Below are 24,678 nucleotides of genomic sequence, written 5' to 3' on the forward strand. Positions count from 1 at the left end.
ACATTTTAAGCGGTTCCAATAATTTTGATAATTAATCATCCACAAATATCGGCATATAGGGTTCTACTTTCATAGTTAAGTCATTAATATAAATGATAAATAGTATGGGTCCTAGTACCGATCCTTGTGGAACTCCACTTGCTACCCAGGGGCCAGATTCACGAAGCAGTTACGCAAGCACTTACGAACCTATACATCTTTTCTCAATCTTTGGCGGCTTTGTTTACAATTATTAAACAGTTAATGAGCTCCGAAGCACCAGGAGGCTGTTTATAACAATAACAACAGTTGATTGGCAAGTTTTCATGCTTGTAAACTGTTTAATAAATGTAACCAAAGCCGCCAAAGATTGAGGAAAGATGTACACGTTCGTAAGTGCATGCGTAACTGCTTCGTGAATCTGGCCCCAGGTTCGTAAGTGCATGCGTAACTGCTTCGTGAATCTGGCCCCAGGTTCGTAAGTGCATGCATAACTGCTTCGTGAATCTGGCCCCAGGTTCGTAAGTGCATGCGTAACTGCTTCGTGAATCTGGCCCCAGGTTCGTAAGTGCATGCGTAACTGCTTCGTGAATCTGGCCCCAGGTTCGTAAGTGCATGCGTAACTGCTTCGTGAATCTGGCCCCAGGTTCGTAAGTGCTTGCGTAACTGCTTCGTGAATCTGGCCCCAGGCCAATATCTCACAGTGTTAATAAAAAAGGAACTCTTATAAACACCTCCAAGGGTTACGAACAGCTGCACCCAACAGTCTGGCTGACCACTGAGCCTGGAAACCATCGCAGGATAAAGTAAAGTGTGATTTCTTGTTCCTCACCGTGACTGATTCCTGTCTGTTAGGTACTCTCACTAATTCTTCTGTGAACCTGCTTCTGAAGTTTATACACATGGATGCAGGGAGATAAAAGTCCCAGGCTGTCAGATGGGCAAAAGGTTTCTTTCACCCTGATGCCCCTTGTTACCTAGCAGTAAATAGATACCTGGGAGTTAAGACAGCTGCTACGGGCTGCTTCCAGGGGTTGTGTAACTAAAAAAGGAGGCCTGGTCGAGGACCGGGCCGCGGGGGATGCTAAGCCCAGAAATCACCTCAAGATAACCTCAAGAAGATAACCCCACAATCACCACGCTCCAACTGCCAACCCCAACAACCTGATCCACACCAACATCCTTGGACACGCCCACACCAACATCCTTGGACACGCCCACACCAACATCCTTGGACACGCCCACACCAACATCCTTGGACACGCCCACACCAACATCCTTGGACACGCCCACACCAACATCCTTGGACACGCCCACACCAACATCCTTGGACACGCCCACACCAACATCCTTGGACACGCCCACACCAACATCCTTGGACACGCCCACACCAACATCCTTGGACACGCCCACACCAACATCCTTGGACACGCCCACACCAACATCCTTGGACACGCCCACACCAACATCCTTGGACACGCCCACACCAACATCCTTGGACACGCCCACACCAACATCCTTGGACACGCCCACACCAACATCCTTGGACACGCCCACACCAACATCCTTGGACACGCCCACACCAACATCCTTGGACACGCCCACACCAACATTCTTGGACACGCCCCCGCCCCCACACCCACCACCACGCCCACAACCCCACCCTCACACCTCACCAGTCACCCTCCTCTTCTTATGATAATAAATCGCAGAAACTTTATCATTAAGAACGAAAAATAAGAGTATGTAGGAGCGGAAAGTGGCAGTGGGAGGGAGGCGGGGAGAGGGAGAGGCAGGAGGAGGGAGGAGAGAGTACGGGCGAGGAGAGAGAAAGGCAGGAAGAGGGATAGGTAAGGAAACTAGAGGACAGGAGGAATGAAGAAAATGGGAAGGAGGGAAAAAGGGAAGGATGTCTACCAAGTCCATCACAAGTTTCTTTACTTAAAACACTTGATCTCCATCATTAGCAACGCTCAGCTGACTCTTTACCCCCCCCCCACCCACCTGCCCCCAGCTCCTGGGCGTGGTACCCCGCCCCTCCCCTAGCTCCTGGGCGTGGTACCCCGCCCCTTCCCTAGCTCCTGGGCGTGGTACCCCGCCCCTCCCCTAGCTCCTGGGCGTGGTACCCCGCCCCTCCCCTAGCTCCTGGGCGTGGAGGTACCATACCTCCCCAGCAGACCAAGAGCCACTCCCACGGCTGGTGGACCAAGAGCCACTCCCACGGTTGGTGGCCCAAGAGCCACTCTCACGGCTGGTGGACCAAGAGCCACTCTCATGGCTGGTGGACCAAGAGCCACTCTCATGGCTGGTGGACCAAGAGCCACTCTCATGGCTGGTGGACCAAGAGCCACTCCCACAGCTGGTGGACCAAGAGCCACTCCCACAGCTGGTGGACCAAGAGCCACTCCCACAGCTGGTGGACCAAGAGCCACTCCCACGGCTGGTGGCCCAAGAGCCACTCTCACGGCTGGTGGCCCAAGAGCCACTCTCACGGCTGGTGGACCAAGAGCCACTCCCACAGCTGGTGGACCAAGAGCCACTCCCACGGCTGGTGGACCAAGAGCCACTCCCACGGCTGGTGGACCAAGAGCCACTCTCACGGCTGGTGGCCCAAGAGCCACTCTCACGGCTGGTGGCCCAAGAGCCACTCTCACGGCTGGTGGCCCAAGAGCCACTCTCACGGCTGGTGGCCCAAGAGCCACTCCCACGGCTGGTGGACCAAGAGCCACTCCCACGGCTGGTGGACCAAGAGCCACTCTCACGGCTGGTGGACCAAGAGCCACTCTCACGGCTGGTGGCCCAAGAGCCACTCTCACGGCTGGTGGCCCAAGAGCCACTCCCACGGCTGGTGGACCAAGAGCCACTCCCACGGCTGGTGGCCCAAGAGCCACTCCCACAACTGGTGGACCACGAGCCACTCCCACAGCTGGTGGACCACGAGCCACTCCCACAGCTGGTGGACCAAGAGCCACTCCCACAGCTGGTGGGAGTGACTCGAGTACAAGGAGCTGGGATACGAGGACAAGGAGCTGGGATACGAGGACAAGGAGCTGGGATACGAGGACAAGGAGCTGGGATACGAGGACAAGGAGCTGGGATACGAGGACAAGGAGCTGGGATACGAGGACAAGGAGCTGGGATACGAGGACAAGGAGCTGGGATACGAGGACAAGGAGCTGGGATACGAGGACAAGAAGCTGTGGTACGAGGACAAAAAGCTGGGGATACGAGGACAAGGATTTGGGATACGAGGACAAGGAGCTGGGATATGAGGACAAGGAGCCACGGTCAAGAGGAGCCACCACCTACTACCAACGGTCAAGAGGAGCCACCACCTACTACCAACGGTCAAGAGGAGCCACCACCCACCACCAACTTTCAAGAGGAGCCACCACCCGCCACCAACAGTCAAGAGGAGCCACCACCAACGGTCAAGAGGAGCCACCACCCACCACCAACTTTCAAGAGGAGCCACCACCCGCCACCAACGGTCAAGAGGAGCCACCACCAACGGTCAAGAGGAGCCACCAAGCGCCACCAACGGTCAAGAGGAGCCTCCACCCGCCACCAGCGGTCAAGAGGTACCACCACCCGCCACCAGCGGTCAAGAGGTACCACCACCCGCCACCAGCGGTCAAGAGGTACCACCACCCGCCACCAGCGGTCAAGAGGTACCACCACCCGCCACCAGCGGTCAAGAGGTACCACCACCCGCCACCAGCGGTCAAGAGGTACCACCACCCGCCACCAACGGTCAAGAGGTACCACCACCCGCCACCAGCGGTCAAGAGGTACCACCACCCGCCACCAGCGGTCAAGAGGTACCACCACCCACCACCAGCGGTCAAGAGGTACCACCACCCGCCACCAGCGGTCAAGAGGTACCACCACCCGCCACCAGCGGTCAAGAGGTACCACCACCCGCCACCAACGGTCAAGAGGTATCACCACCCGCCACCAACGGTCAAGAGGTACCACCACCCGCCACCAACGGTCAAGAGGTACCACCACCCGCCACCAACGGTCAAGAGGTACCACCACCCGCCACCAGCGGTCAGGAGGTACCACCACCCGCCACCAACGGTCAAGAGGTACCACCACCCGCCACCAACGGTCAAGAGGTACCACCACCCGCCACCAGCGGTCAAGAGGTACCACCACCCGCCACCAGCGGTCAAGAGGTACCACCACCCGCCACCAGAGGGCCACGTTTCCTAGACAATTACGCAGCTAACTTCATTACAGCTCATTTAACTAATTGCTTAAACTTTTCCAAATGCTGCACCTAATTACATTTATCCTACTTTTTCTACACCACCACGTTGGGGTCCCGGCGGGCGTGTCCGGGGACACGGGTGGTAGGACACTGGTGGTAGGACACTGGTGGTAGGACACGGGTAGTAAGACACGGGTGGTAGGACACGGGCTGAGGACACACTGACACACGGGCAGGGGAACATTCTTCTCTGCTTGATGGGGTTCTGGGAGCCCTTCTACTCCCCAAGCCCGGCCCGAGGACAGGCTTGACTTGTGAGAGTTTGGTCCACCAGGCTGTTTGGAGCGGCCCGAGGCCAGGCTTGACTTGTGAGAGTTTGGTCCACCAGGCTGTTGCTTGGAGAGGCCCGAGGCCAGGCTTGACTAGTGAGAGTTTGGTCCACCAGGCTGTTGCTTGGAGCGGCCCGAGGCCAGGCTTGACTTGTGAGAGTTTGGTCCACCAGGCTGTTGCTTGGAGCGGCCCGAGGCCAGGCTTGACTTGTGAGAGTTTGGTCCACCAGGCTGTTGCTTGGAGAGGCCCGAGGCCAGGCTTGACTTGTGAGAGTTTGGTCCACCAGGCTGTTGCTTGGAGCGGCCCGAGGCCAGGCTTGACTTGTGAGAGTTTGGTCCACCAGGCTGTTGCTTGGAGAGGCCCGAGGCCAGGCTTGACTTGTGAGAGTTTGGTCCACCAGGCTGTTGCTTGGAGCGGCCCGAGGCCAGGCTTGACTTGTGAGAGTTTGGTCCACCAGGCTGTTGCTTGGAGAGGCCCGAGGCCAGGCTTGACTTGTGAGAGTTTGGTCCACCAGGCTGTTGCTTGGAGCGGTTCTTGGTGCCGTCCATGGCGGCTGTTCCCCCTTGTAAACCAGTTTCCCCTCCCGTAGGTGATTACTCTCCTTGTTACTGTGCTTGTTACCACCACCCTAACAGCCTCTCCCCTCGGTTCCCGCCACTCTCTCCCCTCCCATCCTCTCCCTCCCCTCTATATACAAGTCCCCCCTCATCCCTCACACCAGTTCCTGCAGGGTTTGGCTAACAATACACCGTAAATAATATGGGAGGAATATGGGGAGGGTGAGTCAGTCATGGTGTAGGGGGGGGGGTTATTTTCCATTATTATTATTTTTTCTACCACGGACGTGGCCGGACATTTACAATGCTAACCAGAATATATGTTTTCCTGTCCTTCTTGGACAGGGTGAGAGATCTGTTAAACATAATAGTTCGGGGATTTATTGATCAATCAACCACAGAAGGTGATTGTAGTGCTTTTAAAATGCTAATCTAACCTACATACATATATACCTAAATACACAGATTTACGTTTGTCCTACATAAGCAGTGTTCGAGGTATCATTTACAGTGTCATTAATAAGTGTTTACAAAGGTGAAATGCAATTCTGACCAACTTACACATTCTCTATAAACATACATATATATACACCTATATACATATATGTATACACATACATTCATGTCATTCCTATTTTGACAGGGTAAGATAGCTGCTATAGAAATTAGGGTTTTATTAAGCCCTTAACCACTGAAGGTGATTAAGATGCTTTCACAAGCTCAGGTTATATAGTTACATCACACTGTATAAGTGATATATTACATGGTCAATCTTGGGTACAAGTCCAATATATCATCAAGTGTTCCAGTACTCATATAGTAACTACAGAGTTCAGCATACCTTAGCCCAGGAGGGCGAAAGTCAGTCAATATGGGACATTCTACAATATAATGTTCAAGAGAGTGCATGTTTTCTCTGTCACAAAGTTGACACATTGTGTACTCGACATTTGGGTTTTGAGAAAGCTGCCAGATACGTCTATATCCCAGGCGTATTCTGGCCACTATAACATCACATTGCCGGGTTCTTGTTCTATTAGTTCTATAGGAAATGTAGCTCTATCTCTCAGAATGTTCGGTAATATGTTTATTGTTTGTGATGTGTGTCTATGTATGTATTAACACGATGTACTGAACGGGGTGAGAATAGCTTGAGCTACCTCATCCCTTTGTGTGTATTTTACCTCAATAAACTTATTTCAATTTCAATTAGTTCCATATATATATAAATGTTTCTTCACGGTATTTATCATAATGTTCAATGCTATAGCTTTCAGGTCTTAATGAATCAATTAGGCGCATGCCAGATTTCAAGTCAGTATAGACCATTTATATTGCGTATTTCCCCTTGTTCTCCTCCTCTCTGCTTCTCTCACTCGCGCCATCCCTCTCTCCTCTGCTTGTTCCGTCTCCCATTCTTCCCCTTGGCAATCGTCTCGTGCCTTCCCTAGCCTTAATCACACCTTAACAACCACGTGTTCCCCTCGTTGACCCCCCGTGGCTACCCCTCGGCACCCCTCTGTTGTCCCCTCGTTTGGTCTTGCGCTGATAACACAACCGGTGCCAATTACACTCCCAAAGTTAAATTACGGTGTGTGTGTGTGTGTCCCTATTTCCCCTCGCCCTCCCCACCTGCAGGGGAGGGGGCGCAGGGGGGGATATAGGGGAGAAGAGGGGACAGGGATGCTGGGGAAGAGAGAGATGGAGGGAATGATGCTTCCGATCTGTGTATGTCTTGGCTGTGAAATGATTTTCCCTCTGTCGTGGACAGAGGGCCCAGGGCCACTGGGTCCCCCGTGTCGTGGACTGAGGGCTCAGGGCCACTGGGTCCCCCGTATCGTCAACAGAGGTCCCAGTACCACTGAGTAACCGCCACCTGCGCAGACCAGTGCGCGCAATATTATCACCATCAGGAAACATTACCTGTGTACGGTATAATCATTCATATTTTACATCCATAATATTTACTAGCTTCTTACCTACTAATCTGAGCTCTACTTAAAAGAAACTAAGTAATATTTTTTAAATTTTTAAGTCGTTGACGTAAGCGTTTAAATTTGGCGGCAATACTGGATTGCATATTAGTGTTTTTTTCGGGGTGTTATGAAAATAAATAATGATCAGATTAAATGAATGAAAGTCGATGGAAAGTATTTACAAAGTTACATCATTAGAATAAATATTGCAAAGGGTTTTCACAAGCCTCATCTTTTGGCGGGAATATTCAAATTTCAAATTGTCATTTTAGGCGCGTTAGTTGCTAAATGTCCGTTAGTTTTGATAACATTTTTCACACAACGCACAGAGCAATAGGCGGTCCAATTTCATCATTATAAATTATAATTTGAAATGTATATAATGTGATTAATATATATAACAATTTCAACTTTGTCAAAAGGGCTGAATTTATTAATATAATGAAATGTGTTAACAAATTAAAAAAATTTAACGATGAACTATATTTGATATTTCAAATGATACAAGTATATGACTCCAAAAATATTTTTTCGGTAGCTTGCAAAATAAACAATAAAGGTCCTTTAAACTAAATTGGAACACTAAATTTAAACTAAATTGGAACACTTAATTTAAACTAAATTGGAAATTGGAACACTCGAAAAACACTCCTGAACGGTTAGTTTTTTTCACAGCTCTCCTGATTGGATAGTAGTGGTACAGCTCCCCTGATTGGATAGTAGTGGTACAGCTCTCCTGATTGGATAGTAGTGGTACAGCTCCCCTGATTGGATAGTAGTGGTACAGCTCTCCTGATTGGATAGTAGTGGTACAGCTCTCCTGATTGGCTGGTGGTTGTTCAGCTCTCCTGATTGGATAGTAGTGGTACAGCTCTCCTGATTGGCTGGTGGTTGTTCAGCTCTCCTGATTGGATAGTAGTGGTACAGCTCTCCTGATTGGCTGGTGGTTGTTCAGCTCTCCTGATTGGATAGTAGTTGACCAGCTCTCCTGATTGGTTAGTGTTTTACAGCCTTCCTGAGTGGTTAGTGTATATTTTCATTGCTCTCCTGATTGGTATTTCTCAAGAGCTCTCCTGAGTCCAGTGACTCTTCTTGTAGTTCTCTAAGACTTTAAGGTGCATTTAGAGTATTTAGATCACTGTTCCCTTTGGCTCCTCTATGTGGACAATGACACCATTATAATGGTAATTAGTTCTCCTTGTGTTAAGTGATTTGCTACCGGGTTCGAACCCTAGAAAAGGCATTTCGACTGGGCATCGAGGTGGAAATCCTCGTTCCTATTCACTCAACAGCAACTCGAGACCTGGGGTCCAGATTTACGAAGCAGTTACGCAAGCACTTACGAACCTGTCCATCTTTTCTCAATCTTTGGCGGCTTTGTTTATAATTATTAAACAGTTAATGAGCTCCGAAGCACCAGGAGGCTGTTTATAACAATAACAGTTGATTGGCAAGTTTTCATGCTTGTAAACTGTTTAATAAATGTAACCAAAGCCGTCAAAGATTGACGAAAGGCGTACACGTTCGTAAGTACTTGCGTAACTGCTTCGTGAATCTGGCCCCAGGTTGTAAATCGATTGGCAGGGTCGCATTCCAGGGAGAACTAGTAAGTAATTATCAAAAGAAGGCATCAAGCCGGGACGATTATGCAGCATCAGGGGAATCTGATAAGGTAAGGATTAAGCTGAGATATGGGAAGGGAAAGCTCTAAGCTTGGTAAACAGAAGTCAGAAGTTGTTTACGCCTGTACTCGCCTGCGTAAACAAAAGATGGGGGGGGGGGAATGATTTTTAACTGATGCCCTTGTCTCGTTATAATTTTGAATGACATTGTTGGTAATTAGAGTGAGTCCGCCGCTCCAGCCCTGCCATTAGTGGGATTACCAGAGCCATCAGCGTAGATTTCATCTCATTGATTCCCCTGCATCGTTAGTCATTTGTTCAAGATAATACCGCTCAATCCCTCGTGGCGCCATCTATACTCCCTCGCATTCATGAACTCTCTTTGTCCCTGGATGGAACACATGTTTTTGGAACACATTATCCTACAAAACACTTTAAAATATTTTCAATGAGCGGATAGGGACAACAAAACATTGTTTTTTTTTTGAGATATATACAAGAGTTGTTACATTCTTGTACAGCCACTAGTACGCGTAGCGTTTCGGGCAAGTCCTTAATCCTATGGTCCCTGGAATACGATCCCCTGCCGCGAAGAATCGTTTTTTCATCCAAGTACACATTTTACTGTTGCGTTAAACAGAGGCTACAGTTAAGGATTTGCGCCCAGTAAATCCTCCCCGGCCAGGATACGAACCCATGACATAGCGCTCGCGGAACGCCAGGCGAGTGTCTTACCACTACACCACGGAGACTGCACATTGTTGTTTTATAAGGGACAGCCGTATAAAATGCTTATGAACGACAGGCGTCTTATACGCCGGGAACTACGGTAATGTATCTTAATCCAACACATTTGTTGTCGCAGAGATCTTGGAAGCAGTTGACCAGACCACACACTAGAAGGTGAAGGGACGACGACGTTTCGGTCCGTCCTGGACCATTCTCCACAATCGACCTGAGAATGGTCCAGGACGGACCGAAACGTCGTCGTCCCTTCACCTTCTAGTGTGTGGTCTGGTCAACATACTTTAGCCACGTTATTGTGACTCATCTTGTAGGCAGGTCACAGACGGTGACAGACAGACACGGGGTCTGACAGACACGGGGCCAGACAGACACGGTCTGACTTCTCCAGCTTGCCATTTTCCCCCCAAGGAGGTAGTGGCTGGGTAGGAGAGGGAGGATGTGGTACGCGACAAGGGAACGGAACCATTTGGGCTGACGACCGGGGGAAATCAGCGCCTCGGCGGATGTTTCAGTTACATCAGACTGTCACTTCTGGGAAATATGCCAACAACACAAAATCCTGATCGGTTTTAAGCCGGGCTGTTGGTACGCACGCATCTATTAAACACCACCTGCACCACCCATGACCGTAGGATCACCTGCTTGACACCTGCTGGATGGGGTTCTGGGATCCTGCATCACCACAAGGGGCAGGGGGGGGGGTGTTAAGACACTTTCGGGGCTGATCAAGTGCCTCGCCAGTGTGTTAAGATGTGCCATACTTCTAGTACTGTTGTTTACCATCTGGTCGGTAATGCTACCCAGCATTGTTAGTGCCCCACGACTGTCCCCCTAGTGAGTGAGTGAGTGAGTGAGTGAGTGAGTGAGTGAGTGAGTGAGTGAGTGAGTGGAGTGAGGACAATCTGCTGGAGCACTGGGCGGGGCGTTGAGCTCGGTGCTTGGAGGCCATTGAAGTCTCCTGGATTTCTCGTCACAGATCAAGCAGCCCACTTGGACTAACCAAGCAGCCCACCTGGCCTAACCAGTCAGCCCACCTGGCCTAACCAAGCAGCCCACCTGGCCTAACCAATCAGCCCACCTGGCCTAACCAAGCAGCCCACCTGGCATAACCAAGCAGCCCACCTGGCCTAACCAAGCAGCCCACCTGGCCTAACCAAGCAGCCCACCTGGCCTAACCAAGCAGCCCACCTGGCATAACCAATCAGCCCACCTGGCATAACCAAGCAGCCCACCTGACCTTAACCAAGCCGACGCACACAAGATGTCACTATCTCGGGGCTTTAATTTGTAGTAAAATCCGCTGCATTTGTAAACAGATTTGTCGATTCTTTGTAAAAAGATTTGTCGATTCTTTAACAAATATTAGGATTACGAACTGACTGGAGCAGTTAGTCCTTTCCTTTACAATTTAAAGTATAGTGTACTTTACAAATATATTCTCAATCGACTTGAGAATGGTCCAGGACGGACCGAAACATCGTCGTCCCTTCACCTTCTAGTGTGTAGTCTGGTCAACATATTTCAGCCACGTTCTTGATTATCTTGAGATTATCTTGAGATGATTTCGGGGCTTTAGTGTCCCCGCGGCCCGGTCTTCGACCAGGCCTCCACCCCCAGGAAGCAGCCCGTGACAGCTGACTAACACCCAGGTACCTATTTACTGCTAGGTAACAGGGGCATAGGGTGAAAGAAACTCTGCCCAATGTTTCTCGCCGGCGCCTGGGATCGAACCCAGGACCACAGGATCACAAGTCCCGCGTGCTGTCCGCTCGGCCGACCCGGCTCCGTGTTATTGTGACTCCTCCCCTGCATAAGGTGATGGTAATGGTAGCAGTAATAGAAGCCATGATTGTACTTCAGATGGTACAAATGGTTGACGCTTGACGATTTCGGGTTCTTGTGCTTCCACAGTGTTCCCTGGTGGTTGTCTGGTGTGTAAACAGCTTTGTCTAGTTAGCCAGAAAGCCCACACAGCCATCAGTTTGATTCAATAATTCCAGCACAAACTTGCTCATTTCTCTCTTGACATGTTCTACTGTTATTCCAGAAATTGAAGTAGCAATGATAATGCCAGTTGTGGTAAATACCCTAGAGATGCACCAAAAGATCTTTCTTTATCAGTTTTCTTCGGTATTACCTTGATGTTGATGCATGTGAGTGGCCCGCCTGAGTGGCCCCCGCCTGAGTGGCCCCCGCCTGAGTGGCTGCCGCCTGAGTGGCCCGCCTGAGTGGCTCCCGCCTGAGTGGCTCCCGCCTGAGTGACCCCCGCCTGAGTACCTACACCCTGGCCACCACTCCACGGAGGCCGTAAACTAATGAGAGAAATAACAAGATGACTGCAAAGTGTTTCAGGATCAAAACAGTCTCCCTATCCCCCCCCCCCTCTTCGTGTCTCCATTTCGTACCTCCATCTATCCCTCAGTACCTCTTCTCTCCCTTTCCAACCTACACTCGCCACGTCTCTTGCTCCTCTTCTTCCCACTACTCTTCCATCCTTTCCATTACACCACCGCAATGGTCATTAATTTCAGAAAAACCTCAATGGATACATTATTTTGGCGGCCATTTTCGTAGGGTATTATCATCTATCATACAAAATCTAAAAGAGGCAAAGGGAACTAAAGGCCGTTAGTGCAACGGCCTTTAGCTCCCGGAACCCGAAATACTTTTTCTCGTATGCAAAAACAAGATCCAAAACTGCATCCAGGATTCGACCCTTGCGCAAGGGTGATGGAATTTTCACAGATAACAACAAAGAAATGAGTGAAATAAAAGGCTTCAGTACGATTCTGTTTTCAGTGAACCCCTGAACACCTTGAAGGTCGATGATCCAAATGGATTCTTCATGAATGTGACGACGACACCGAACCAGACATCAGATGTCACCCCTAACCCCACTGGACTTCGAAGTAGCCATAGACAGCATGCTCATGGAACAGGCAGCATTGTACCTCAGCACAGTACGGAGCAAGCAACATTACCCCCCCCCCCAGCACAGTACAGAGTCAGTAACACCGGATATTAATGACCCGAGCGACCCGCCATCTAGCGGACCCGCCGGCAGGACAAGCAACAAACACGCGTCCCAAACCATACCACCGGTACTGACTTCGACCACACTTATATTACATTATAAGGCTCCCACACTTTAAACTAGACACGGAATCTCTCAAGCATTTTCTGTTCCATTTTCTTAAAAGTCACTCCTGTAATTGACTGATATAAATTGATAACTTTCTGGCTAATCTTTGATGTGAATGAAGAAAATTAGTGGTTTATATAGCGGGTTTAGGTTGAGGTGTGACGCTAATGGCGGAGGTGGTGGAGCTGAAGCCTAGGCCAGGTGGACGGGGGCACAAGGGCCAGCTGGCTATTGTTATGATAATGAACTAAACTGCCGGGGCCCCGCTCCCAGGGCCCGCTCCCAGGGCCCGCTCCCAGGGCACCCTCCAAGGGCCCGCTCCCAGGGCACCCTCTCAGGGCACCCTCCCAGGGCACCCTCCCAGGGCCCGCTCCCAGGGCCCGCTCCCAGGGCCCGCTCCCAGGGCACCCTCCAAGGGCCCGCTCCCAGGGCACCCTCCAAGGGCCCGCTCCCAGGGCACCCTCCAAGGGCCCGCTCCCAGGGCACCCTCCCAGGGCCCGCTCCCAGAGCACCCTACCAGGGCCCGCTCCCAGAGCACCCTCCCAGGGCCCCCTCCCAGGGCCCGCTCCCAGCACACCCTCCCAGGGCAGAACTCCCCTCCCACTCAGCGCACACTTCTACTCGCTCTCACACTATCATTCACTCTTATCAGTAGCCAAACTCCCACTCTCACTTTCTCACGCACTCTCATCCCCCCAGAGTACACACCCTCCCACTCTCTCCCACTCTCTCGCCCAGGGCACACACCTTCCACTCTAGGAGTACAGGTGTGGGGTAGCGCATTACAGGTGTGGGGTAGAGCAGTACAGGTGTGGGATAGAGCAGTACAGGTGTGGGGTAGAGCAGTACAGGTGTGGGGTAGAGCAGTACAGGTGTGGGGTAGAGCAGTACAGGTGTGGGGTAGAGCAGTACAGGTGTGGGGTAGAGCAGTACACGTGTGGGGTAGAGCAGTACAGGTGTGGGGTAGAGCAGTACACGTGTGGGGTAGAGCAGTACAGGTGTGGGGTAGAGCAGTACAGGTGTGGGGTAGAGCAGTACAGGTGTGGGGTAGAGCAGTACAGGTGTGGGGTAGAGCAGTACAGGTGTGGGGTAGAGCAGTACAGGTGTGGGGTAGAGCAGTACAGGTGTGGGGTAGAGCAGTACAGGTGTGGGGTAGAGCAGTACAGGTGTGGGGTAGAGCAGTACAGGTGTGGGGTAGAGCAGTACAGGTGTGGGGTAGAGCAGTACAGGTGTGGGGTAGAGCAGTACAGGTGTGGGGTAGAGCAGTACAGGTGTGGGGTAGAGCAGTACAGGTGTGGGGTAGAGCAGTACAGGTGTGGGGTAGAGCAGTACAGGTGTGGGGTAGAGCAGTACAGGTGTGGGGTAGAGCAGTACAGGTGTGGGGTAGAGCAGTACAGGTGTGGGATAGAGCAGTACAGGTGTGGGGTAGAGCAGTACAGGTGTGGGGTAGAGCAGTACAGGTGTGGGGTAGAGCAGTACAGGTGTGGGGTAGAGCAGTACAGGTGTGGGGTAGAGCAGTACAGGTGTGGGGTAGAGCAGTACAGGTGTGGGGTAGAGCAGTACAGGTGTGGGGTAGAGCAGTACAGGTGTGGGGTAGAGCAGTACACGTGTGGGGTAGAGCAGTACAGGTGTGGGGTAGAGCAGTACACGTGTGGGGTAGAGCAGTACAGGTGTGGGGTAGAGCAGTACACGGTGTGGGGTAGAGCAGTACAGGTGTGGGGTAGAGCAGTACAGGTGTGGGGTAGAGCAGTACAGGTGTGGGGTAGAGCAGTACAGGTGTGGGGTAGAGCAGTACAGGTGTGGGGTAGAGCAGTACAGGTGTGGGGTAGAGCAGTACAGGTGTGGGGTAGAGCAGTACAGGTGTGGGGTAGAGCAGTACACGTGTGGGGTAGAGCAGTACAGGTGTGGGGTAGAGCAGTACAGGTGTGGGGTAGAGCAGTACAGGTGTGGGGTAGAGCAGTACAGGTGTGGGGTAGAGCAGTACAGGTGTGGGGTAGAGCAGTACAGGTGTGGGGTAGAGCAGTACAGGTGTGGGGTAGAGCAGTACAGGTGTGGGGTAGAGCAGTACAGGTGTGGGGTAGAGCAGTACAGGTGTAGGGGTAGAGCAGTACAGGTGTGGGGTAGAGCAGTACAGGTGTGGGGTAGAGCAGTACAGGTGTGGGGTAGAGCAGTACAGGTGTGGGGTAGAGCAGTACAGGTGTGGGGTAGAGCAGTACAGGTGTGGGGTAGAGCAGTACAGGTGTGGGGTAGAGCAGTACAGGTGTGGGGTAGAGCAGTACAGGTGTGGGGTAGAGCAGTACAGGTGTGGGGTAGAGCAGTACAGGTGTGGGGTAGAGCAGTACAGGTGTGGGGTAGAGCAGTACAGGTGTGGGGTAGAGCAGTACAGGTGTGGGGTAGAGCAGTACAGGTGTGGGGTAGAGCAGTACAGGTGTGGGGTAGAGCAGTACAGGTGTGGGGTAGAGCAGTACAGGTGTGGGGTAGAGCAGTACAGGTGTGGGGTAGAGCAGTACAGGTGTGGGGTAGAGCAGTACAGGTGTGGGGTAGAGCAGTACAGGTGTGGGGTAGAGCAGTACAGGTGTGGGGTAGAGCAGTACAGGTGTGGGGTAGAGCAGTACAGGTGTGGGGTAGAGCAGTACAGGTGTGGGGTAGAGCAGTACAGGTGTGGGGTAGAGCAGTACAGGTGTGGGGTAGAGCAGTACAGGTGTGGGGTAGAGCAGTACAGGTGTGGGGTAGAGCAGTACAGGTGTGGGGTAGAGCAGTACAGGTGTGGGGTAGAGCAGTACAGGTGTGGGGTAGAGCAGTACAGGTGTGGGGTAGAGCAGTACAGGTGTGGGGTAGAGCAGTACAGGTGTGGGGTAGAGCAGTACAGGTGTGGGGTAGAGCAGTACAGGTGTGGGGTAGAGCAGTACAGGTGTGGGGTAGAGCAGTACAGGTGTGGGGTAGAGCAGTACAGGTGTGGGGTAGAGCAGTACAGGTGTGGGGTAGAGCAGTACAGGTGTGGGGTAGAGCAGTACAGGTGTGGGGTAGAGCAGTACAGGTGTGGGGTAGAGCAGTACAGGTGTGGGGTAGAGCAGTACAGGTGTGGGGTAGAGCAGTACAGGTGTGGGGTAGAGCAGTACAGGTGTGGGGTAGAGCAGTACAGGTGTGGGGTAGAGCAGTACAGGTGTGGGGTAGAGCAGTACAGGTGTGGGGTAGAGCAGTACAGGTGTGGGGTAGAGCAGTACAGGTGTGGGGTAGAGCAGTACAGGTGTGGGGTAGAGCAGTACAGGTGTGGGGTAGAGCAGTACAGGTGTGGGGTAGAGCAGTACAGGTGTGGGGTAGAGCAGTACAGGTGTGGGGTAGAGCAGTACAGGTGTGGGGTAGAGCAGTACAGGTGTGGGGTAGAGCAGTACAGGTGTGGGGTAGAGCAGTACAGGTGTGGGGTAGAGCAGTACAGGTGTGGGGTAGAGCAGTACAGGTGTGGGGTAGAGCAGTACAGGTGTGGGGTAGAGCAGTACAGGTGTGGGGTAGAGCAGTACAGGTGTGGGGTAGAGCAGTACAGGTGTGGGGTAGAGCAGTACAGGTGTGGGGTAGAGCAGTACAGGTGTGGGGTAGAGCAGTACAGGTGTGGGGTAGAGCAGTACAGGTGTGGGGTAGAGCAGTACAGGTGTGGGGTAGAGCAGTACAGGTGTGGGGTAGAGCAGTACAGGTGTGGGGTAGAGCAGTACAGGTGTGGGGTAGAGCAGTACAGGTGTGGGGTAGAGCAGTACAGGTGTGGGGTAGAGCAGTACAGGTGTGGGGTAGAGCAGTACAGGTGTGGGGTAGAGCAGTACAGGTGTGGGGTAGAGCAGTACAGGTGTGGGGTAGAGCAGTACAGGTGTGGGGTAGAGCAGTACAGGTGTGGGGTAGGGCAGTACAGGTGTGGGGTAGAGCAGTACAGGTGTGGGGTAGAGCAGTACAGGTGTGGGGTAGAGCAGTACAGGTGTGGGGTAGAGCAGTACAGGTGTGGGGTAGAGCAGTACAGGTGTGGGGTAGAGCAGTACAGGTGTGGGGTAGAGCAGTACAGGTGTGGGGTAGAGCAGTACAGGTGTGGGGTAGAGCAGTACAGGTGTGGGGTAGAGCAGTACAGGTGTGGGGTAGAGCAGTACAGGTGTGGGGTAGAGCAGTACAGGTGTGGGGTAGAGCAGTACAGGTGTGGGGGTAGAGCAGTACAGGTGTGGGGTAGAGCAGTACAGGTGTGGGGTAGAGCAGTACAGGTGTGGGGTAGAGCAGTACAGGTGTGGGGTAGAGCAGTACAGGTGTGGGGTAGAGCAGTACAGGTGTGGGGTAGAGCAGTACAGGTGTGGGGTAGAGCAGTACAGGTGTGGGGTAGAGCAGTACAGGTGTGGGGTAGAGCAGTACAGGTGTGGGGTAGAGCAGTACAGGTGTGGGGTAGAGCAGTACAGGTGTGGGGTAGAGCAGTACAGGTGTGGGGTAGAGCAGTACAGGTGTGGGGTAGAGCAGTACAGGTGTGGGGTAGAGCAGTACAGGTGTGGGGTAGAGCAGTACAGGTGTGGGGTAGAGCAGTACAGGTGTGGGGTAGAGCAGAGGTACAGACGTAGTGAATGAAAGAAGGTGGAGAAGAATCACCTTTTATTTACATCAACACAGCTGTTGATGTAAATAAAGGAGACTTACAATTGATGTAAATAAGGGGGGAGGGAGGGAGGGGGGATGTTGATGCTAGAGGAGCGTCAGGGGCCCCGTAACATGTCACCAGTAACAGCAACGTCTCAGTAACAGCTGGAGCAGCCGAAGGCGGGGAAGAAGAGGTGTATAAACTGAAGTATTAAACGCGATGAGTGACCGGTAACACCCACACCACCACCACCACCAGACAACCACCACACCACCATCACCACCACCACACAACCACCACAACCAGACAACCTCTGGGATAACAGGATGGACCCTGAGCAGGGCAAAGAGTACTTGAAAGACAGAAAACAGGGGAAAGGACAACTTATGGAGAGGGGACAAGATGGAGATAAAGACAGCCTTTAAAAAAAAAAAAAAAAAGAGTAGGACAAAAGGACATCAAATCTAAACGCAAATGAATCGAATAAATGTAGGGAAATGCTGGACGGTAGAGCGCCGGTCTCGCTTCATGCAGATCGGCGTTCAATCCCCGACCGTCCACCAAGTGATTGGGCAAAATTCTTTCCCCCCTCATCCCGTCCCAAATCCTTATCCCGACCCCTTCCCAGTGCTATAAAGTCGTCATGGCTTGGCGCTTTTCCCCCTGATATTTCCCTTCCCTTATCTACCATGAGAACATTCTAGCCAATTGTCACATGTCCTTTGCTTGTAGTGTTTGATAAGAGAGTTGGTTATTGGTTAGTCCGCTTTGAGGCCAGTCAACCAAGGGGGTCGAGACTGGCCTCGACCCCCTTGGTTGAGGGCAGGGATTACTTTCGGGGATTACTTTCTCGGAAATAAATCCTGGAAGATACAAGTAGTCTTGGCTCTGACACAGGGCAATAGAGGTATATGTGTGTACTGTTGAGGCAGCTTTTAAGACTAGAGTTAGGGAGACTGACTTGGATACAAGTCTAAGTTTCAAAAGTAGCTATTGTCTTCTCTTCTACTTCATTACCTGTTAATAGCCAGAGTGTTGTAGAGAATTCAGTGACAGAATGTCTTGCAAATTAGTAAGATGTGTGTAGACCAGACCACACACACTAGAAGGTGAAGGGATGACGACGTTTCGGTCCGTCCTGGACCGAAACGTTGTTATCCCTTCACTTTCTAGTGTGTGATTTGGTCAACATTTTTCAGCCACGTTATTGTGACTCCTCGTCTGCAAGATGTGTGTAAACAAACTCTCGCCTCTAACTTAAAAAAAGAAATGCCTCCCTCTCTTGCTTTAAATTGCCATCTCCAATTGGCTCATTAGTTTGTTATTACGTATCTAGCTCATTATGTATTCATTTCCCTTGTTACAATATCCTAATTTATTGAAGTCAATCAAAATAGGTTGTGTTTATCTAATGGGATTCACGGAGAAAAATAGGAGATTCAGATCTGGACGTCCAATACCCGATTGTCATTAGCGAACAGTTTCGTTACGCAAGATCTTGAAATTATATTGATTGCGTATGGAGAAAGTGAAGCAAGATGGGCGTAATATTAGTGAAAGTAGAATTATTAAATGAGTATCAACAAAGTTTTAATATCGGTACCGAGGATTAATGAGCTAAATTAAGAGAATCTCCATATTTTCAGGGATTTAACATAGGGGATTATTGTAATTCATAGTGTTACAAAGTAAGGGCGAAGATCTTAATACGTGGAGATTTGAATCACAAGGAAAAAGATTGGATAACAAAAGGTATCCGCCGGGGTGACGAGACATGGAGAGTGAAGCTAGTTGATACAGCGGCCACTGCTTGAAGCAACACGTCCGATAGTGGACCCCACAGCCATCCTGTGGGTGATAGTGGACCCTATAGCCATCCTGTGGGCCATAGTGGACCCCACAGCCATCCTGTGGGCGATAGTGGACCCCACAGCCATCCTGTGGGCTATAGTGGACCCCACAGCCATCCTGTGGGCTATAGTGGACCCCACAGCCATCCTGTGGGCTATAGTGGACCCCACAGCCATCCTGTGGGCTATAGTGGACCCCACAGCCATCCTGTGGGCTATAGTGGACCCCACAGCCATCCTGTGGGCTATAGTGGACCCCACAGCCATCCTGTGGGCTATAGTGGACCCTACAGCCATCCTGTGGGCGATAGTGGGACCCCACAGCCATCCTGTGGGCGATAGTGGGACCCCCACAGCCATCCTGTGGGCGATAGTGGGACCCCCACAGCCATCCTGTGGGCGATAGTGGACCCCACAGCCATCCTGTGGGCGATTAGTGGACACCACAACCATCCTGTGGGCTATAGTGGACCCAACAGCCATCCTGTGGGCGATAGTGGACCCAACAGCCATCCTGTGGGCTATAGTGGACCCCACAGCCATCCTGTGAGCGATAGTGGACCCCACAGCCATCCTGTGGGCTATAGTGGACCCCACAGCCATCCTGTGGGCTATAGTGGACCCCACAGCCATCCTGTGGGCTATAGTGGACCCCACAGCCATCCTGTGGGCTATAGTGGACCCCACAGCCATCCTGTGGGCTATAGTGGACCCCACAGCCATCCTGTGGGCGATAGTGGACCCCACAGCCATCCTGTGGGCGATAGTGGGACCCCCACAGCCATCCTGTGGGCTATAGTGGACCCCACAGCCATCCTGTGGGCGATTAGTGGACCCCACAACCATCCTGTGGGCTATAGTGGACCCAACAGCCATTCTGTGGGCGATAGTGGACCCAACAGCCATCCTGTGGGCTATAGTGTACCCCACAGCCATCCTGTGGGCGATAGTGGACCCCACAGCCATCCTGTGGGCTATAGTGGACCCCACAGCCATCCTGTGGACGACAGTGGACCCCACAGCCATCCTGTGGGCGATAGTGGACCCCACAGCCATCCTGTGAGCGATAGTGGACCCCACAACCATCCTGTGGGCTATAGTGGACCCCACAGCCATCCTGTGGGCGATAGTGGACCCCACAGTCATCCTGTGGGCGATAGTGGACCCCACAGCCATCCTGTGGGCGATAGTGGACCCCACAGCCATCCTGTGGGCGATAGTGGGACCCCCACAGCCATCCTGTGGGCTATAGTGGACCCCACAGCCATCCTGTGGGCGATTAGTGGACCCCACAACCATCCTGTGGGCTATAGTGGACCCAACAGCCATTCTGTGGGCGATAGTGGACCCAACAGCCATCCTGTGGGCTATAGTGTACCCCACAGCCATCCTGTGGGCGATAGTGGACCCCACAGCCATCCTGTGGGCTATAGTGGACCCCACAGCCATCCTGTGGACGACAGTGGACCCCACAGCCATCCTGTGGGCGATAGTGGACCCCACAGCCATCCTGTGAGCGATAGTGGACCCCACAACCATCCTGTGGGCTATAGTGGACCCCACAGCCATCCTGTGGGCGATAGTGGACCCCACAGTCATCCTGTGGGCGATAGTGGACCCCACAGCCATCCTGTGGGCGATAGTGAACCCCACAGCCATCCTGTGGGCTATAGTGGACCCCACAGCCATCCTGTGGGCGATTAGTGGACCCCACAACCATCCTGAGGGCTATAGTGGACCCAACAGCCATTCTGTGGGCGATAGTGGACCCAACAGCCATCCTGTGGGCTATAGTGTACCCCACAGCCATCCTGTGGGCGATAGTGGACCCCACAGCCATCCTGTGGGCGATAGTGGACCCAACAGCCATCCTGTGGGCTATAGTGGACCCCACAGCCATCCTGTGAGCGATAGTGGACCCCACAGCCATCCTGTGGGCTATAGTGGACCCCACAGCCATCCTGTGGGCTATAGTGGACCCCACAGCCATCCTGTGGGCTATAGTGGACCCCACAGCCATCCTGTGGGCTATAGTGGACCCCACAGCCATCCTGTGGGCTATAGTGGACCCCACAGCCATCCTGTGGGCGATAGTGGACCCCACAGCCATCCTGTGGGCGATAGTGGGACCCCCACAGCCATCCTGTGGGCTATAGTGGACCCCACAGCCATCCTGTGGGCGATTAGTGGACCCCACAACCATCCTGTGGGCTATAGTGGACCCAACAGCCATTCTGTGGGCGATAGTGGACCCAACAGCCATCCTGTGGGCTATAGTGTACCCCACAGCCATCCTGTGGGCGATAGTGGACCCCACAGCCATCCTGTGGGCTATAGTGGACCCCACAGCCATCCTGTGGACGACAGTGGACCCCACAGCCATCCTGTGGGCGATAGTGGACCCCACAGCCATCCTGTGAGCGATAGTGGACCCCACAACCATCCTGTGGGCTATAGTGGACCCCACAGCCATCCTGTGGGCGATAGTGGACCCCACAGTCATCCTGTGGGCGATAGTGGACCCCACAGCCATCCTGTGGGCGATAGTGGACCCCACAGCCATCCTGTGGGCGATAGTGGGACCCCCACAGCCATCCTGTGGGCTATAGTGGACCCCACAGCCATCCTGTGGGCGATTAGTGGACCCCACAACCATCCTGTGGGCTATAGTGGACCCAACAGCCATTCTGTGGGCGATAGTGGACCCAACAGCCATCCTGTGGGCTATAGTGTACCCCACAGCCATCCTGTGGGCGATAGTGGACCCCACAGCCATCCTGTGGGCTATAGTGGACCCCACAGCCATCCTGTGGACGACAGTGGACCCCACAGCCATCCTGTGGGCGATAGTGGACCCCACAGCCATCCTGTGAGCGATAGTGGACCCCACAACCATCCTGTGGGCTATAGTGGACCCCACAGCCATCCTGTGGGCGATAGTGGACCCCACAGTCATCCTGTGGGCGATAGTGGACCCCACAGCCATCCTGTGGGCGATAGTGAACCCCACAGCCATCCTGTGGGCGATAGTGGACCCCACAGCCATCCTGTGGGCTATAGTGGACCCCACAGCCATCGTGTGAGCGATAGTGGACCCCACAGCCATCCTGTGGGCGATAGTGGACCCCACAGCCATCCTGTGGGCGATAGTGGACCCCACAGCCATCCTGTGAGCGATAGTGGACCCCACAGCCATCCTGTGCGCGATAGTGGATCCCACAGCCATCCTGTGGGCGATAGTGGACCCCACAGCCATCCTGTGGGCGATAGTGGACCCCCACAGCCATCCTGTGGGCGATAGTGGACCCCACAGCCATCCTGTGGGCGATAGTGGACCCCACAGCCATCTTGTGGACGACAGTGGACCCCACAGCCATCCTGTGGGCTATAGTGGACCCCACAGCCATCCTGTGGGCTATAGTGGACCCCACAGCCATCCTGTGGGCGATAGTGGACCCCACAGCCATCCTGTGGGCGATAGTGGACCCCACAGCCATCCTGTGGGCGATAGTGGACCCCACAGCCATCCTGTGGGCGATAGTGGACCCCACAGCCATCCTGTGGGCGATAGTGGACCCCACAGCCATCCTGTGGGCGATAGTGGACCCCACAGCCATCCTGTGGGCTATAGTGGACCCACAGCCATCCTGTGGGCTATAGTGGACCCCACAGCCATCTTGTGGGCTATAGTGGACCCCACAGCCATCTTGTGGGCTATAGTGGACCCCACAGCCATCCTGTGGGCGATAGTGGACCCCACAGCCATCCTGTGGGTGATAGTGGACCCCACAGCCATCCTGTGGGCGACAGTGGACCCCACAGCCATCCTGTGGCCGAAAGTGGACCCCACAGCCATCCTGTGACCTATAGTGGACCCCACAGCCATCCTGTGACCTATAGTGAACCCCATAGCCATCCTGTGGGCGATAGTGGACCCCCGCTCCCCACTCTCAGACAGGGGGAAACACCCCCCCATCTCCCCCCCCCCTCCCCACCCTCAGGCAGGGGGCAACACCCCCCCCCCCCTCCCCACCCTCAGACAGGGGGAAACACCCCCCCATCTCCCCCCCCTCCCCACCCTCAGGCAGGGGGCAACACCCCTCCCCCTCCCCACCCTCAGACAGGGGGAAACACCCCCCCATCTCCCCCCCCTCCCCACCCTCAGGCAGGGGGCAACACCCCCCCCCCCCCCCCTCCCCACCCTCAGACAGGGGGAAACACCCCCCATCACCCCCCCATCTCCACCCTCAGGCAGGGGGCAACACCCCCCCCCCAGGCAGAAGCAACACTTACCGCGGCCATCATTACCACACCAGAAATAAATAAATTTATGATCCCGACGCAATAAATGATGAGTGATGAGCTGCGGGAATTCTTCACAGGTCCCGCCCGCCGTCGCCAGCGGTGACCGTGGCTGCGGTCGAGACGAGGGCACTAGAGAAACAATTGGGCAGAGTTTCTTTCACCCTATGCCCCTGTTCACCTAGCAGTAAAATAGGTACCCGGGTGTTAGTCAGCTGTCACGGGCTGCTTCCTGGGGGGTGGAGGCCTGGTCGAGGACCGGGCCGCGGGGACACTAAAAAGCCCCGAAATCATCTCAAGATAACCTCAAGATAACCTCAAGGACAACCGAGCTACTGGTGGCAACGATGGAGCTGATGCTAGTGTTATAACCAACTCAAACGCTACTGTAAAAAAAAAACCCACGACGAAGCCCCCATGAACCAAATTTGAATCCCAATCAAACCAACGTAGAATCCCCTCAAATCAACGTAAATCCCATTAAACCAACGTAGAATCCCCTCAAATCAACGTAAATCTCCTCAAGCCAACGTAGAATCCCCTCAAACTAACGTAGAATCCCCTCAAACTAACGTAGAATCCTCTCAAACCAACGTAGAATCCCCACAAACCTACGTAGAATCCCCTCAAACTAACGTAGAATCCCCTCAAACCCACGTAGAATCCCCTCAAATCAACGTAAATCCCATTAAACCAACGTAGAATCCCCTCAAATCAACGTAAATCCCCTCAAACCAACGTAGAATCCCCTCAAACTAACGTAGAATCCCCTCAAACTAACGTAGAATCCCCTCAAACTAACGTAGAATCCTCTCAAACCAACGTAGAATCCCCTCAAATCAACGTAAATCCCCTCAAACCAACGTAGAATCCCCTCAAATCAACGTAAATCCCCTCAAACCAACGTAGAATCCCCTCAAACTAACGTAGAATCCCCTCAAACTAACGTAGAATCCCCTCAAACTAACGTAGAATCCTCTCAAACCAACGTAGAATCCCCTCAAATCAACGTAAATCCCCTCAAACCAACGTAGAATCCCCTCAAATCAACGTAAATCCCCTCAAACCAACGTAGAATCCCCTCAAACTAACGTAGAATCCCCTCAAACTAACGTAGAATCCCCTCAAACCAACGTAGAATCCCCTCAAACCCACGTAGAATCCCCTCAAACCAACGTAGAATCCCCTCAAACTAACGTACAATCCCCTCAAACCAACGTAGAATCCCCTCAAACCAACGTAGAATCCCCTCAAACTCATGGAGAATCCCCTCAAACCAATGTAGATCCCCTCAAACCAACGTAGAATCCCCTCAAACCAACGTAGAATCCCCTCAAACCCACGTAGAATCCCCTCAAAC

At 52.9% G+C, this 24,678-nt stretch overlaps 1 protein-coding gene across 8 annotated transcripts in view; it reads right to left on the bottom strand.

The window, feature by feature from the left end:
* Eph (Eph receptor tyrosine kinase) overlaps positions 1-24,678 on the bottom strand; it is a 71,568-nt gene that overhangs the window by 38,887 nt on the left and 8,003 nt on the right. The gene's annotated exons all lie outside the window — the stretch shown is intronic.

The sequence above is a fragment of the Procambarus clarkii genome, chromosome 4 (assembly GCF_040958095.1).
Source record: "Procambarus clarkii isolate CNS0578487 chromosome 4, FALCON_Pclarkii_2.0, whole genome shotgun sequence".
Classification (NCBI taxonomy): Eukaryota; Metazoa; Arthropoda; class Malacostraca; order Decapoda; family Cambaridae; genus Procambarus; species Procambarus clarkii.